At 38.6% G+C, this 15413-nt stretch overlaps 1 protein-coding gene across 1 annotated transcript in view; it reads left to right on the plus strand.

Moving 5' to 3' along the window:
• The first annotated feature begins 589 nt into the window (after window positions 1-589).
• The window catches only part of RASSF6 (Ras association domain family member 6), a 67471-nt gene continuing 52647 nt past the window's right edge, over window positions 590-15413 (plus strand). Inside the window, exon 1 of the mRNA XM_004703371.4 lies at window positions 590-618. The gene's annotated coding sequence lies outside the window, so the exon portion shown is untranslated. The remainder of the gene's footprint in view (window positions 619-15413) is intronic.

Genomic DNA, 15413 nt, shown 5'->3' on the forward strand with positions numbered 1-15413 from the left:
ATTCTAATCAAAAGAATAGGTGGCTCAAGCACACCTTGGAAGAAAGGACTGGCTATGTGCTACCCAAAGTTCACATCTTTGACGGACAGTTCTGCTACGACACACTGCAAACCGCCTGAATCCAAAATGACTAGAGAGCAACTGGTTTGGAGAAAATCCCTCTGTAAGTAAAAATGCGCTGGTGAGAAACTGGAGTGCCAAAGAAACAAACAAAGGAAATTAAGCAATTTGAAACTGAAAGACATTTTAAAAGAAATACATGAGAATAAAGAATGTAGTCCTTGTTAAAGATGTTTCACTGCTAGCCTGGATAGGCTAGAGATTAGGCTTTAGAGGCAGTCCAATTCAGTGGTGAAAGTGTTAACCAGAGGGACAATCCACTTCTCCTAAAGATGTGTGTCAGGGAGCAGGGGAGTGTTCCTATCAGGTGCCCTTAGGAAAGAAAGTAAACACTCCCAACATGCACTGAGGCACAGGGAGTGGCTCAGGTTTCTAACACTTCCCTGCTGGCCAAGAAGGTAATAATTAACAGTGTCTAGGGTTTGTAGGGCTGGTGTGCAAGGCCAGGTGCAGAGCCCTGTGGGCCCCTCCTCTCCGCGGGCTCCAACCTCCGCACAGGTGAGTGAGGCAGAGCCCTGGCTTCTGGTAATCAGACCCTGATTGCGACTGGGACAAATTCTCCTGAGCACGTTTAACCCCACAACTAAGGTAAAGAGTCTCCTTAGAGACCCACAAGGAACCCTGGTGGCGTAATGCTTATATGTTGGGCTGTGATCAGACCATCAGAAGCTCCGCGGGAGACAGTCAGGGCTTTGGACTTTTGTAAGCAGGTACAGCCACAGAAACCCACAGCGGCTCACTACGGGTCAGCATGGGCTCAATGCCCGTGAATCTTATTTGGTTTCTGAGCATATACCCACAAGGCAAATAACAGATGAAAACTGGGGGTGGGGGTTGAGCCCTTCTAACGCCTTCTCTGAGGTCAAGTTGAGGGCAAGTTATTCGAAAGCAGAATCCATTTGCAACAGTTATTAGCGTGGCCTGAAACTAGATATTATTTTTCTTCTTAGAGATTTTCTCTGAATATCCTGATCAAGATAGTGTGGGGGCGGGGGTGGGAGGTTGTTAAAGATTTGGGCAGGGTGTTTAAGAAGCACGAAGGTTATAGATGGCTACTGAACCCCTTCTCCCAGTCCTCAAGGGAAATCGCTCACTGAACACTTTCCCTGGAATTGTGCCAGACTTACCCTTGCAAAAAATGACCTGGTGGTGCTGTCCACTTCATCGTTGGATGGCCCACTGCAATGTCGGAGGTTCAAACTCACCAGCTACTCTGCGGGAGAAAGCTGAGACTATCCGCTCCCATAAAGATTTACAACCTCAGAAACTATGAATTGGAATGGACCAGATGGCGGTGGGTGTGGGTCCTTTTGCAAAGAATCTATGCATTCCTCTTCCTCTGCATATTATGGTGAAAATATTGGGTTCCTTTTCTTGAATCATCATGCTTCAAAGGTCTTTGTAATTGAGGGTTTAGCTAAACTTTTATTTATTTCCACAAATCAATAGAAAGATTCCCCATCAAAAAAAAGAAAGAGAGAAAAGGATCTCCTGTATGATTTAAGACCTCACCAAAGAATAAAATAATAATCACAAGTAATTAAATGAGTGCCCTGGAGCTGAGGATAATCTATTTTAAGGTAGTACCAAAGGTAGGATTTACTACTTCTTATTTTGTCCCTTACTTAATCCTCCTAAGCCTTCTGTATCATAGTATTTTGCCACGTGAGGCTTTGGTGGGAATTAAATGCCTACAACATAGCAAGTGCTCTGTAAATGGTACTTCTAATTCGCTGTCACCCAAGTCTATTCTGATTCATAGCAGCCCCATAGATAAAGTAGAACTGCCCTGTGCGTTTTTGAGACTGTAAATCCTTATGAGAGCGAAAACCCTCATCTTTTTCCCATGGAGTGGTTGGTGGGTTCAAACCCTTGACCTGTGTTGAGCAGCCCAAGTATAACCCACTACGCCACCAGGGCTCGACTGCTTATTAATAGGTAGAAACAAGAAAGCTCTACCCAAGAAGCCCTAGCTGGGAGGGTGGCCTGGGCAATCCTGGGGCACTGAGAGTGTCCAGGACATGCAAGCACCCAGGAGTTTTGCAAAACAGCACTGACTAATCTTGAGAGGACCTGGCTTTTTGCCAGTTTTCAAATAGACTAGTTGGAGGCAAATTCCAATTTGTATACTCATTTATATCAATTTGTTATTTCTACAAAGAAAATGGAATTTTATAGTAAGATAGTTATGCATAAGCCCATGTGGTGGAATCCATAGTATTTCTATTTAAATAGAGATTTCTCTTGACTAACTTTAATCAAATAATAATGGATTGTTTGTACTAAAATGATGTTGATTTTTCATTGTGTATAGGAATAATAAAATTTCAAATATTGGCAGTCTTTACTTCTGAAACTTAAATGATGAGGAAGTGGCTTTATTTTATAAAATTGATATAACTGACACTTCTGTTCTTGTTGATGTTTATTAAGGACACTATCCTCGAGAAGAAGTACATATATAATAGCTTTGACAATAAGAGTATTTCCATTGATATTACTTATTTTTATGTTTTTATTTTATTAACATGTAAGATTTAAATGGTCAATAGCATCATTTTTAAAGGCATTTGATTTTCAAATTTAAGAATTAAAATTCCCAAATGTATAAAGTATGTCTTGGATACCTATACGTTTTTCTATTTTTAATGAATATTACATTTGGGGGAGGGGCTCTTATGGTGTAGTGGTTACACATTAGGCTGCTAACCACAAGGTCAGCAGTTAGAATTGACCAGCCTCTCCTCAGTGGGTAAAGATGACACTCTCTATTCTAAAGAGTTGCAGTCTTAGAAACCCCCAGAGGCAGTTCTACCCTATCCTGTGGGGTCACCTTGAGTCAGCATCTACTCCATGACAGTGAGAAGTCCAGTGGTCTGATCGGCATCCTGTTCAAACCTGCCTGAAATTCGAGGACTGTCAGAATTTTATTTGCATCTTATAGTAAACAATTGACCCAAAAAAGGATCCCTGATGGTTCTTTCAAGTAAGCATAAGATGGTATACCATCAGGTCAAACCCACCAGCAAGTCTGTGGAAGAAAGACAAGGCGATCTATCTGCTAATGTAAAGACTGACTGCCTCGGACACCCTAAGGGCCCTGGCATCCACACAGCCAATTGTTTGATCCCCATCCTATTTAGTTCTGTCTCAAATTCAAGGATGTCCTAAGTTTTTATTTATATCTCAAAGTAAATAATGGATTACAACAATGTCACTTTACCAAGTGACAATTGTTATACTCTCTAGACTTTTTTCCATCTCTGCAAAAGAGTCCTAAAGAGAAAAAACTTGGAACCACAGGTTTCCCAGAAACCATATTTCTATAGACTCGTTTCCTGTTTTCTAAGAACTTTTCTGTTTTCTAAGAACTAGATAATGGATGGGTGGAATTGCTGGATGCTTTGTGTCCTTTCAATGAAATGGTATAATTGCATGTGACTCTGATCTTCTTTTAAAAAAAATAGCTTTATTGTGAAACTTTACATGTATCTATAACTTTTCACTTTTTGTGCAGGCTAAGACAAAAATTATAAAAATAAGCAAACATCTGTTTAACCCTTAATAATTTGACTTGATAACTAAAGTGCACAGTTATTATTTGCATGTAATACTTCCTCTCTCTCTCTCTCTCTCTCACTCTCTGGAAGCCTTTATGGATTGTGTGTGTGTTATACACATATACTATGTAAGTAAGAAATATATCTACATATAGTGACACTTGTATGCTCTTTAGAAAGCATGTAAGAGATCATAAAGAAAATAACTCTCCATCATAATCAGAGTTGAATAGATGGCAGTGAGTGACCCTCATAGCTCTCAATTAATACTCTTAATATGTTTATTAAAATATATCCTTCCCTGCTGACAAGATATGCATAATAGTCTGTATGTGTTTTATCTGTAGACCTGTATATGTATATTTGCTATATACTCTAAACTCACTGCCAAAGTGTCGATTCCACCTCAGCAGATTTGGTGGTACAGTGGTTATACATTAGGATGCTAACTTCAAGGTCAGCAACTCAAAACCACCAGTCACTCTGAGGGAGAAAGATGAGGCATTCTAGTCCCATAAACAAGAGTTCCAGTCTCAGAACCCTCCCCCTTGTGAAACCTCATACACTCTGTGGTGAGTATAGCAGAAGTTCATGTAATATTTGTGGACTATACAAAGGAGTGAACTTTGTATTGATTAGAGTATTAAATAAGTAACCATTTAATTAATCCTCGCTTGGGCACAGGAGGGTACTTTAAATGGCTGGCCCATGGGAGTCAATGGGCCTTGGATTTCCTCCTCCCAACGCTTCCCCACCCCCACCTGCCCCTGTTCTCTGGAGTCATTCTGGTCACAAGGTAGTTGAGTTCAGGGGAGGCCACACCTAAGCAGAGGGCAAACTCCTGGTGCTTCAGATGCCCTTAGGTCTCAGTGTTTATCCTGCACACTGGTATTTTCTGACCTCACCAGGCTAGGGATCCTATCACGTATTGGTTTTAGTCTACCTGTCTGGTCTCTTCTCCCTTCCCTATTTGGGTCATTCAAACCTATATGACCTTATGCTTTCTTCTTACACCTTGTCTTTCATGCCATTATTTTTTCTCATTTATCATGATGTCCTCTCTTGGTCCGGTTGTGAAGATTTGAGTTTTCTTTACATTGAGTTGTAAGCCAGACTGAAGCCTGAAGTTCTTGATCTTTACCAGCAAGTGCTTTAAATCCTCCCTCTTTCTGCAAACAAGGTTATGTCATCTGCATATAAGTGGTTATTAATAAGCTTTCCTCCAAACCTGATGTCACATTTTCTTCATAGAATTCAGCTTCTCATATTATCTGCTCAGCATACAAACTGAGTAAGTATGGCGAAATAATGCAAGCCTGACCCACACCTTTCCTGATTTTAAACTCTTGTTCTTATTGATTGACTGCCTCTTGGTCCATGTGCAGGCTTCACGTGAACACAGTGAAGTGTTCTGGAATCCCCATTCTTCTCAATGTTACCCATGGTTTATTACCAAACGGTACATGGAACCAGGGTAATTATTGCTGATGGATATTGCCTGAAAGCAGAAAATACCAAAAATATATTTGTGTTTTATTCACGACAGTCATTCAACAGTGTGGATCTTAACAAATTATGGGTAACATTAAGAATAGGAATCCCAGAACATTGATTTTTCTTATGCAGAACATGTTCATAGGCTAAGAAGTAGTCGTTCAAACAGAATAACAGGATATTATGTGGATTAAAATCAGGAAAGTTGTGGGTCAAGGTTGTATCTTTCCAAAAGATTGTTGTAGAATCCAAAAAGGTGGGTGATATGTAAAAGAATGCAACATTAGAATAGGAGGAAGACTCATTAATAACATTTTATATGCAGATGACAGAGGTAGCTCAATAAAGGTCAAGAGGGCTTGAAGCACCTACTGATGAAGATCAAAGACGGCAGTCTTCACTATGGATTGCCCTTAACATAAAGAAAACAAAACCTCTCATACCTGGACCAATACACAACATCAAGATAGAGATAAGATTAAAATTGTCAAGGATTTCATTTTACTTGGATCCATAATCAATTCCCATGGAAACAACAGTCAATAAATCAAATGATGTATTGTATTAGTTAAATCTTCTGCAAAAATATTTCCTTAAAGTGATTTTTTTAAAATGTCAGTTAGAGGGATTAGGCTTGCCTGATCAAAGTCATAGCATTTAACATTGTGGACAATGAATTAGGAAGATCAAAGAAGTACTGATACCTTTGAATTTTGACAGTAGTAAAAACATTAAAAATGCCAAGAATGGCCAGAAGAACTGAAAAAAAATCTGCATTGGTAGAAATACTGCTAGAATGTTCGTTAGAAGCTAGTTTGGCTTAACTTTGTCCCACATGCTTTGGACATGCATCAGGAAAGACCAGACCCTGGAGATGGACACCTTGCTTGATGAAGTAGAGGACGATGCCCAGTGAGATGAGTAGACATAGTGGTTGCAACAAGGGGCATAAACATAGCAAGGATCGTAAGGATGTCACAGGGCCACGTAGTGTTAAATTCTATTGTTTGAGCAGGACCCAGCTCAATGGCACCTAACAATAATGGGATTATTTAAGCCTATACCTGTTACACTTTATATTAACAACCTATCTAATTTCCTGTGTCTTGAGTTTCATTCAGTCTGGGCAAAAGGATAACGTAAATAACCAAGCTTATTGAATCAGCTATCTGAATTTATTTACAATTCCAAGCCAATTTACAATTGTCCCAAGTGACTGAAAGTAGTTGTCGGATTCACTCATCAAGTAAAAGATATGCCATTGTAACAACTTTCATCCTCCTAAATTAGAGTTTCATATTTTATATTAGAATCGTTGTGAATATCTAAAGTAAAACCTCTAGACTTCTAGATCACTGAAATTATTTCTTCATAAAGCCTCCCTTTCAGCTACTGATCACCTCTGTTAGCTTCCTGTTAAGCCTTTGAGGAAACTAGATCAGCAGTTGTATAATCCAGAAGATATTCGAAAGGGTCCTTGTGTTGCTATTAGTTGCCCAAAAGCCAATTCTGACTCATAGCAACCTTAAGTACAACAGAACCAACATTGTTATGTGTAACTCCTGTCCGGTTTTCATATGCTTGTTTACTGGGAACAGAGAGAGGGAGAATGAAAACTTTACATTTATAGAGGTATATCTCAGTTGAGTATTTGATTATAATGTTGACTTTTATCAAATTGTATTTCTACCTTTTACGTATTTAAATTGTTAGAATGTTTTGCTTGCCCAGGTTTTACATTCACACAAAATCAACATCATTTCCTATCCTATTATTATGCACTACCAATGAACAAAAATTTATCATATTTTAATTTTCTTCAATTAAATTGTATTCAACTATTTTCTTTTTAAAGTCAGAGAAGATGACTGTAAAGACTATGGAAATATTTTAATCATTCCTCTAGCATCTCCTAACACCAACTGTGATTTAATAAACCAGGGAGTTTGGGGATGTGATTACAATGCAATTGTTTTCTACCTTTAATGACATCTTTGTTGAATATGAATGATTAAAAATAGAAAAAAAAATTAGAAAACATCTTTAAGAGTTCAGCTCATCCCTATAACTTTTCACTTTTTGAAACTACAATCTCAACTTATATTAAGTTAATTTTAGTTAAAATAAATTTGAGAAGTTTCTCTCAGTGAGTCTACAGTTTAAAACATACCAACTTCTAAAAATCAGCTAAAAACCAAATCAATTATGAGAGCAAGATGAGTTATATAAATAGCAATTGATCTTTCATGCTGTATCTCATCTGCAAATTACGTTTTCTTCTTTGTCATTGAGTCCGTTCTGATTCATAGCAACTCTGTATGACAGAGACGCGTTCTATAGTGATTCCTAGGTTTCCATCTTTAAAGGAGTCAACCGGCTGGTCTTTTCTGTTGAAGAGTTTGAACTCCTGACCTTTGAGTTAGCAACTGGGAACATTAACCATTGTGCCACCAAGGCTCCTTTAATTTTGTTACATTAGTTAAGTTCCTGCCATCTCTAGGAGGAATTATAAGGGTTCTAGCGGCACAGGTAAAGAAATAAAACATAACAAAAAGTTCCTGTGCCCCCAAAAGTTCATATTCTATTTGGAGATGACAAATAATGTGAACAAAAAAAAATTCAGATACTGCTATGTAAGAAGCTAAAAATACTCTGAGAGAGACTGGGTTAGGGAGTCATTTGTGAGCAAAAAAACAGCCAAGGAATGGATAGCAACTTCCTATAGGACAGAGTAGACTGCTTCATAGAGTAACCAATTGTTATGGAAGCATACTGGTACATCTCTGATCCATAGGGGACTTGGGAGGTGAGTTCAGACCACAAATCTTTTGTTTAGCTTCCCAGTGCCATAGACATTATGCGATTGGGGTTCTTTCCTAAGGAGGCAGCCAGGTGAGAGTTGGAAGGTAGGGTGTGTCATGTTACAGGAGCAAAACCAAGCCCCAAATTATTCCCATCCAGTCAATTCTAATTCAAAGGGACCCCACAGGATAGAGTGGAACTATGCCATCAGCTTTCTAAGGCTATTATCTTTATGAAAATAGATGGCCACATTCTATGATGCTCACTCACCTTCCCGACACAACCACTGAAGACAATGCAGGTGAATAAGCAAATGTGATGAGGAAAGCTGATGGTGCCCAGCTATCAAAAGATATGGTGTCTGGGGTCTCAAAAGTTTGAAAGTAAACAAGCGGCCATCTAGCTCAGAAGCAACGAAGCCCACATGGAAGAAGCACATCAGCCTGTGTGATCACCAGGTGCCGAAGGGGTCAGTTATCAGGCATCAAAGAACAAAATATCATATCATTGTGTGCTCATCTTCATGATATGATTGCTGAAGACAAATGGGTGGATAAGCAAATGTGGCGAAGAAAGCTGATGGTGCCCAGCTATCAAAAGATATAGCATCTGGGGTCTTAAAGGCTTGAAGGTAATCAAGCGGCCATCTAGCTCAGAAGAAACAAAGCCCACATGGAAGAAGCATACCAGCCTGTGCAATCACAAGGTGTCGAAGGGGTCAGGTATCAGGCATCATCAAAACAAAAAAATCTTACCATAGTGAAAGAGGGTGTGTGTGCAGAGTGGAGACCCAAAGCCCATTTGTAGGCCTCTGGAGATCCCCTTGCAGAGGGGTCTCGGGGAGAAGACGAGCCAGTCAGGGTGCGATGTAGCAACGATAAAAAATACAACTTTCCTCTAGTTTCTAAATGCTTCTTCCCCCCCACCCCCTGCCCACTATTGCGATCGGAATTCTACCTTGCAAGTCTGGCTAGACCAGAGGATGTACACTGGTACAGATAGGAACTGGAAATGCAGAGAATCCAGGGCAGATGATCCCTTCAGGACCAGTGGTGTGAGTGGCGATACTGGGAGGGTAGAGGGAGGGTGGGTTGGAAAGGGGGAACCGAATACAAAGATCTACATGTGACCTCCTCCCTGGGGGATGGACAACAGAAAAGTGGGTGAAGGGAGACGTCAGACAGGACAAGATATGACAATAATTTATAAATTATCCAGGGTTCATGAGGGAAGAAGGAGGGGGGAGGGAGGGGTAAAAATGAGGACCTGATGCCAGGGGCTTAAGTGGAGAGCAAATGTTTTGAGAATGATGAAGGCAATGAATGTACAAATGTGCTTTACACAATTCATGTATGTATGGATTGTGATAAGAGTTATATGAGCCCCTAATAAAACAATTTTTAAAAAAAGAACAACTTATTGGGCTAAGGTTTAGCATATGCAATTTTTCTTGAAATTAATGAATCTGTGAATATAATCAAACCCTACTGGTGCTGACACACAATCTTAAACATATACTAGAGCTATATCCTAGAGTCTAATTTTAGTTTCTTACAAATGCATCTATTATTGTCCCTGGGTCCTTTAAAAGATCGTAAAAGGCATTTCTACCTTTGCCTGAGACAACGTTTGTCAGAAAACAGACAGATAGCCTTAACTATTCTCTGAAGAAAAAATACATAAGACTTAGTCTCAAAAAGCCCCAAAACAAGACTTTAAAAACCCCAAAGTGGGGTTCCAAGATTTGTGTGATACCTTGAGGTAAAACACCCTTCTCCAGGGTCTGCTCCAGTTCTCAACCTGTGGCAGTCTCACTAGAAAAGACAGCTTTGGACCCCACCAACTGCACCATCTGCTCTAAGGCTAACAGGACCCCCCAATTCAAATATATGTACATACCTCAAACTGGAAAAAAAAAAAGACATATCATCTGGATGAGGGAGAGCATCAGCATGAGTCCATAATGGTATCCTAAGTTTGAATAAAACTTGTTTATGAGCTTTATATACTTAAAATTTTTCTCACAACTATAAGACATACATAGATGTTTTGCATACATAGGGTGGATAGATGATGAATGGAAATGAGAAATGAAAAGAATTTGAGGGTAGAAGAGAAACTTTCTTTGGATGCTTTTTTATTCCATTTGAATTTCTGAGATAATCAATGTTTATTGTTGTTTTCAGACTTGATGTTTTAAAGTAATTTGCCTTGGGGTAGTAGATGAATAACATTCCAGGCAACTCTGAAATAGAAACTGTTATAGGAGAAAAATGACTACCTGGATCCAAAACAAAAACTGTAAGAGAAGTTAATATAGCACCAAAAAGAAAAAAAAAGAAAATAGATGGTCATGTTTTTCTCCCACAGAGCAGCTACCAACTAAAGGTTTAACCGCTGCACCACCAGGGCTACTCATTACAGTAACAGCAAGTACAATTCCAGAGATATAAATAGATTAATTCATGTAAAAAAAAAAAGGTCAATGTAGATGAAATGGGAGCAATGGGGGAATAATGAATGTATAATAGGTAAGCAGGACCTTCTGGGTCATCATAAGGAATATTTTATATTTTATTCTAGCTCATTCTTGGAAGACTTAACAGAGTGTTAACTAAAAGATGAATATTTGATTCTGTCTTTGAAATAAGCATCCTAGATGCTATACAGAAAATATAGATACATAATGTAGATGCAGGGAATCCAATTCAGAGACCAACGTTGGAAATCAGGAGAAAGATGGTAACAGATCGTCGAAGCGGAAACAGTAGCTTTTGAATTCAGGATATATATTGGAGGGATGTGGATGACAAAAGGTTTCTTGCTCTCCCAGGTTAGTCTATTATGTCCTATAGGGTCATGGTGAGTCAGAATCAACTTGGTGGCAGTGAGCTGAGTCAGCTAATTCTTTGTCTGGGTACCTAGATGAGTGTGGGAAATTTTACAAAGGGAGGAAATCTGGAGTATGGAAGAAAGTCAGCGATTCTGTTTCAGACTGCTGCATTTGAAATGCCTAAAAGGCGTCCAAATAGAGGTTAAGGAGGGAGTGACAGGAGTCTGGATCCAAAAAAGAGGCAGGCCTGGAGAAAAGAAAGTGCAAAGACAAGAAAAAAGCCACAGGAGGCCTACCAGACCAAGACAGCCTTTCCTGATCTGATAGGCAAGGAGTCAAGAGAAGATTAAAAGGTTGAGACCTGTGAGATAGCAAGAGAATAAGGCAAGAGCATTGTGCTTTGTTCTAGAAACCTCAAGGAGAAAGTGTTTCAAAGAAAATAAAAAATGACTCTTGCCAAATGATGCAAAGGAGAGAACGTAGGGACAGAATGAACCTTTTGATCATTAAAATGTGGGAGTAGAGAAACAATGAGGAGTAAATTAAAGTAATGCATAGTTAATGATCATATCTAGGACAAAGGTCATATCTAGGCAATGAGATCATCACTAGGGGACCTCCAGAGAGGTCATTACTGGAGGATCTCACCAGGGAGCATCAGTAACCCTTTGTGTGGGTGATAATGATGACAAAATCTAGGGGAATAACATGGGATTTAGAAGCAAGAACTATGAAACCAGAGCCCAGACTAAATCCTTTGACTCCTATGAGCACCCTAAAGCACTTTTATCTTCTGACATACAGCATTAATTTCCTGATCTCTCTGTAATAGTGTTCCAGGAATTGTCTATGATTCTTCTAGTGTTCTGTGTCTGTACATTTGGATAAGTTCCAATAGAATAGATAACTGCAAAATCAACCATGTCATTTGATCCTAAGGATCAAAAAGAAGATACTCCCTACTAGTGAAGCGCCATTCTTTCAAGAACAGGATATAAGTTTAGAGGGAGATAGGGCATAAATCTATGTTATCCATACAAGGTGCAACACAGAAACTGGCATAACAGCAATACTGTAGATGAAAGGTTACTAGAAGATGTGGCAAAGTTCCACTTCAATAGCAACTGGAAGCAAGCAGAGATTTGGACCTACAGTGATGTGGGGAGCTGCATAGATATCCAGTGACATTGGATTCTAGGCCAGAGGACATGGTGTTGAAGAAAAGCTTCATCTTTAATTTTGGTAAGATAAGTTTGGTAAGATAAGTTTAAGTTGTGTTTGGGAAGACTGAGATCCCGTGGAAAGTTTGTGAGCAAGAAAACAAGATGATGATAAAAATTAAATGGATAAAAGGGAAGCCTGGAGGCATAATGGTTAGTGTTGGACTGCTAACTCCAAGGTTGGCTGTTTGAAACCACCAGTTGCTCCTCCAGAGAAAGGTCACTATGAGTCAGAATTGACTTGATGGCAGTGAGCTGTTTGGTTTCATGCAAGTGGTCAGCTTAGAAACAATTACAATATGCCTGATGAGATGCCTAATTCATTACTTTCTAATAGAATATATAATTTTAAAATTAACAAAGTGCTTTAAGAAAAACGTCACGTTAGAATGTTTTTGTTTGGCTGGTGAATTGGGTCTGGCAAGTATCTTCTTGTTGTTGCCATCATCATTGTTGTTAGGCACTGTCCAGTCAGTTCTGACTCACAGTGACCTGATGTACAACAGAACAAAATATAAGCTGTGCCATCCTCATACCTGGTGTTAAGGATCAACCCATTGTTGCAGCCACTGTATTGAACCCTCTTATGCAGAGTCTTCTTCTGTTTTGATAATTGTCTACTTTTCCAAGCATGATGTCTTTTACCAGGAACTGGTCTCTCCCATAATGTGTAAAATCATTGTGTATTTAATTTAATTCCAGATAACTTCCAAATTTCCTAGATTCATACTTTGTACATTTCACATGTGAATTATTAATGGATGTTGGTAGCTTTTTCTTCTCATTTTGAGGCATGCCCCATCAGTAACCGAATGTGCTAAAAGCTTTACACTGTACATATCATTGTGGTTGACGCCACTTTGGGGAGGCAACTCACTCTTCCTTAGTCATATTTTGAGTGCCTCCCCACCCGGGGCTCATTTTCCGACACTATATCTGACAGCGTTCTGCTCCTTTTCCTAAGGTTTTCCATGACTAATCCTTCAGAAGTCAATGTCCTCTTCCTTCTTGCCACTCTTCCCTCTGTGGGGGAGCTTTGCTGAAACCTGTTTACCATGGCTGACACTGATGTATTTGAAATGCCAGTGACATAGCTTCTAGCATCCCAGCAATATGAAAACCACCACAGTATGACAATCTGACGGAGGATTGGTGGTCTTACCCCAACCCAATTTTAACTGATTTTAAAATAAAAGGAGGAAATTTCATTTTTAATATAAAGCTAAACTTTTCTATCCACCTCACCTATTTTTATTTAGACCATGTTTTCCATGATTCTATAAAGCTGGAATCAGGGTAATTATATACACAATTTCTATGTAATGGAATGACTAGGAAAATATTATATTTAAAATCTCTCATCACACCCTAATGCTTTTCATATGAAAACATAAAAAAGGAAGCTATTCGTGTCTGACAGAAGTTTACAGAGCCTGAAGGAGTTTCAAACAATAAGACCTCACAATAAATTGATTCTGCAAGTTCGAGCTTGATTTTAGGTGCTTAGAAACTTGAAATTGTGATTGCCGGACTATGGCGGAGTTCAGGCAGTTTGGGTTGAGTTGTTGTAATAGAAGGAATATATTCCCATGAACAGAATGATGAAAATTAAAATTAAAAGCACTACAAAAGTAGATCTGCCCAATTGACCGATCTTTTGCTTTCCTTGAGCCACTGTTTCTGTAGCTTTCCAGCTTACGTAATACACGTTTTTCTCTCTTCTGTATAGCTCCAATCATTGCCCTAGGGTTTTTCTCTAACCACCTTGAATTCTCATGCTGTCTAAAAAGTTTCAGTGATTGCAAAGTGCTTCTATTGGATCCTAGAAGTTTTGCGAATCTAATATCTTCTTGAAGAAAATAATACTTAACTGCTAAGTAAGCAAAACCTTAAAATGGACTGATTTTTTTTTCTAACTCTCGAAACTTTATTATAAACTATAATAGTGTCAATACATCTGGGTTTTTCCCATAAATTTCTGAAAATTTTACTATAAAATATAAAACCAGGAGAACTCAGAGACATTATCCCAGCCAGGCAGGATTTCTCTTATAGTCTTTGTTTTCCTTTTATGCTTCTCTATAAAAAGTCAGTCTTTCACCGGGAAATAGAAGCTGTGAACACCCCAAGCACATTTGTGCATTTATGGAGACATGGAACAGGAAAATGACTTTTAAATCACTAAAACTTGGCGGTGTCAGAATCGTGAATGGAATTGTAAAATTAAAAAAAATCCTTAGGCTGTATTCCAAATCAACTACTAAAGATTCGCACATGAAGTTTTCTCAAACGCTGACATACCAGATGCATTCCTTACCAGGAATTTAGCTAATGCAGCTGTCAACCATAAAGTGAGTATCAGCACAACTTGGACCCAGGATGTCACTTGTAAATTTACAAGTCATTAGCATTTATCAGGGTCAGCACTGTGACTAGTATGATATGTTATTACAAATACTGTTTCTACTCTCTCTCTCTCTGCCTTTATCCATTTTTCTCTATATATACATCTATCTACCCCCAAATTACCAGTCTCTCAAGTTGATTACCAAGAAGAAAGATACATGTCAAGGTACATATGAGCAGACTTAAAAAGTTTCGTGGAAAATGGAATTAAAAGATCATGGAAATTTTCTACAAAATTTTTGGATGACTCCTCATATTGATGGGCCATCAGTATTTCTCACCTTATACATCCTCTTTCCCATCTCCTTTAGAGATTGTCCCAAATATTAGATACTTGTACATCAGTACTGATTGGAGTGCTTTTCAAATTAGACAAAAGGTAAAATAAAATAGTAATGTCTATTAAAAGATGAATGAAAAACAAAATGTGATATATACTCATTTGGGAATAATATCTCATCATAAGGAGAAATGAAGTTTTGATGCTTACTACCACAACATGAATAAACCTTCAAAATAGAATGCTGTGTAAAATAAGTCAATTACACAAGAACAAATACTATATGATCTTTACTTTCTTGTATAAAGTAAACAAAATATAGAAATCAAAGATTATTCGTGCTTAATCAGGATAGGGAAAGGAGGAGGGTTTGTTTAGGAGACATTGAATTTATGTTCATGGTAGTGCGATCATTTGAAAGGAGTAGCAATAAGGGTTACACAACAGAAGGGACACAATTCATATCACTGAAATATAGAGAAGTTGTTGAAAGTTTTGTATATTTTCACGATAATTGAAGAAAGTTGATGGTGTCCAGCTATCAAAAGATATAGCATCTGGGGTCTTAAAGGGCTGAAGATAAGCAAGCAGCTATCTAGCTTAGAAGTGACAACACCCACATGGAAGAAGCACATCAGCCTGTGTGATCATGAGGTGTCGATGGGATCAGGTATCAGGAATCAAAGAACAAAAAATCA

Source organism: Echinops telfairi, unplaced genomic scaffold (assembly GCF_000313985.2).
Source record: "Echinops telfairi isolate 266 unplaced genomic scaffold, ASM31398v2 ScPeMD7_7468;HRSCAF=8506_0, whole genome shotgun sequence".
Lineage (NCBI taxonomy): Eukaryota > Metazoa > Chordata > Mammalia > Afrosoricida > Tenrecidae > Echinops > Echinops telfairi.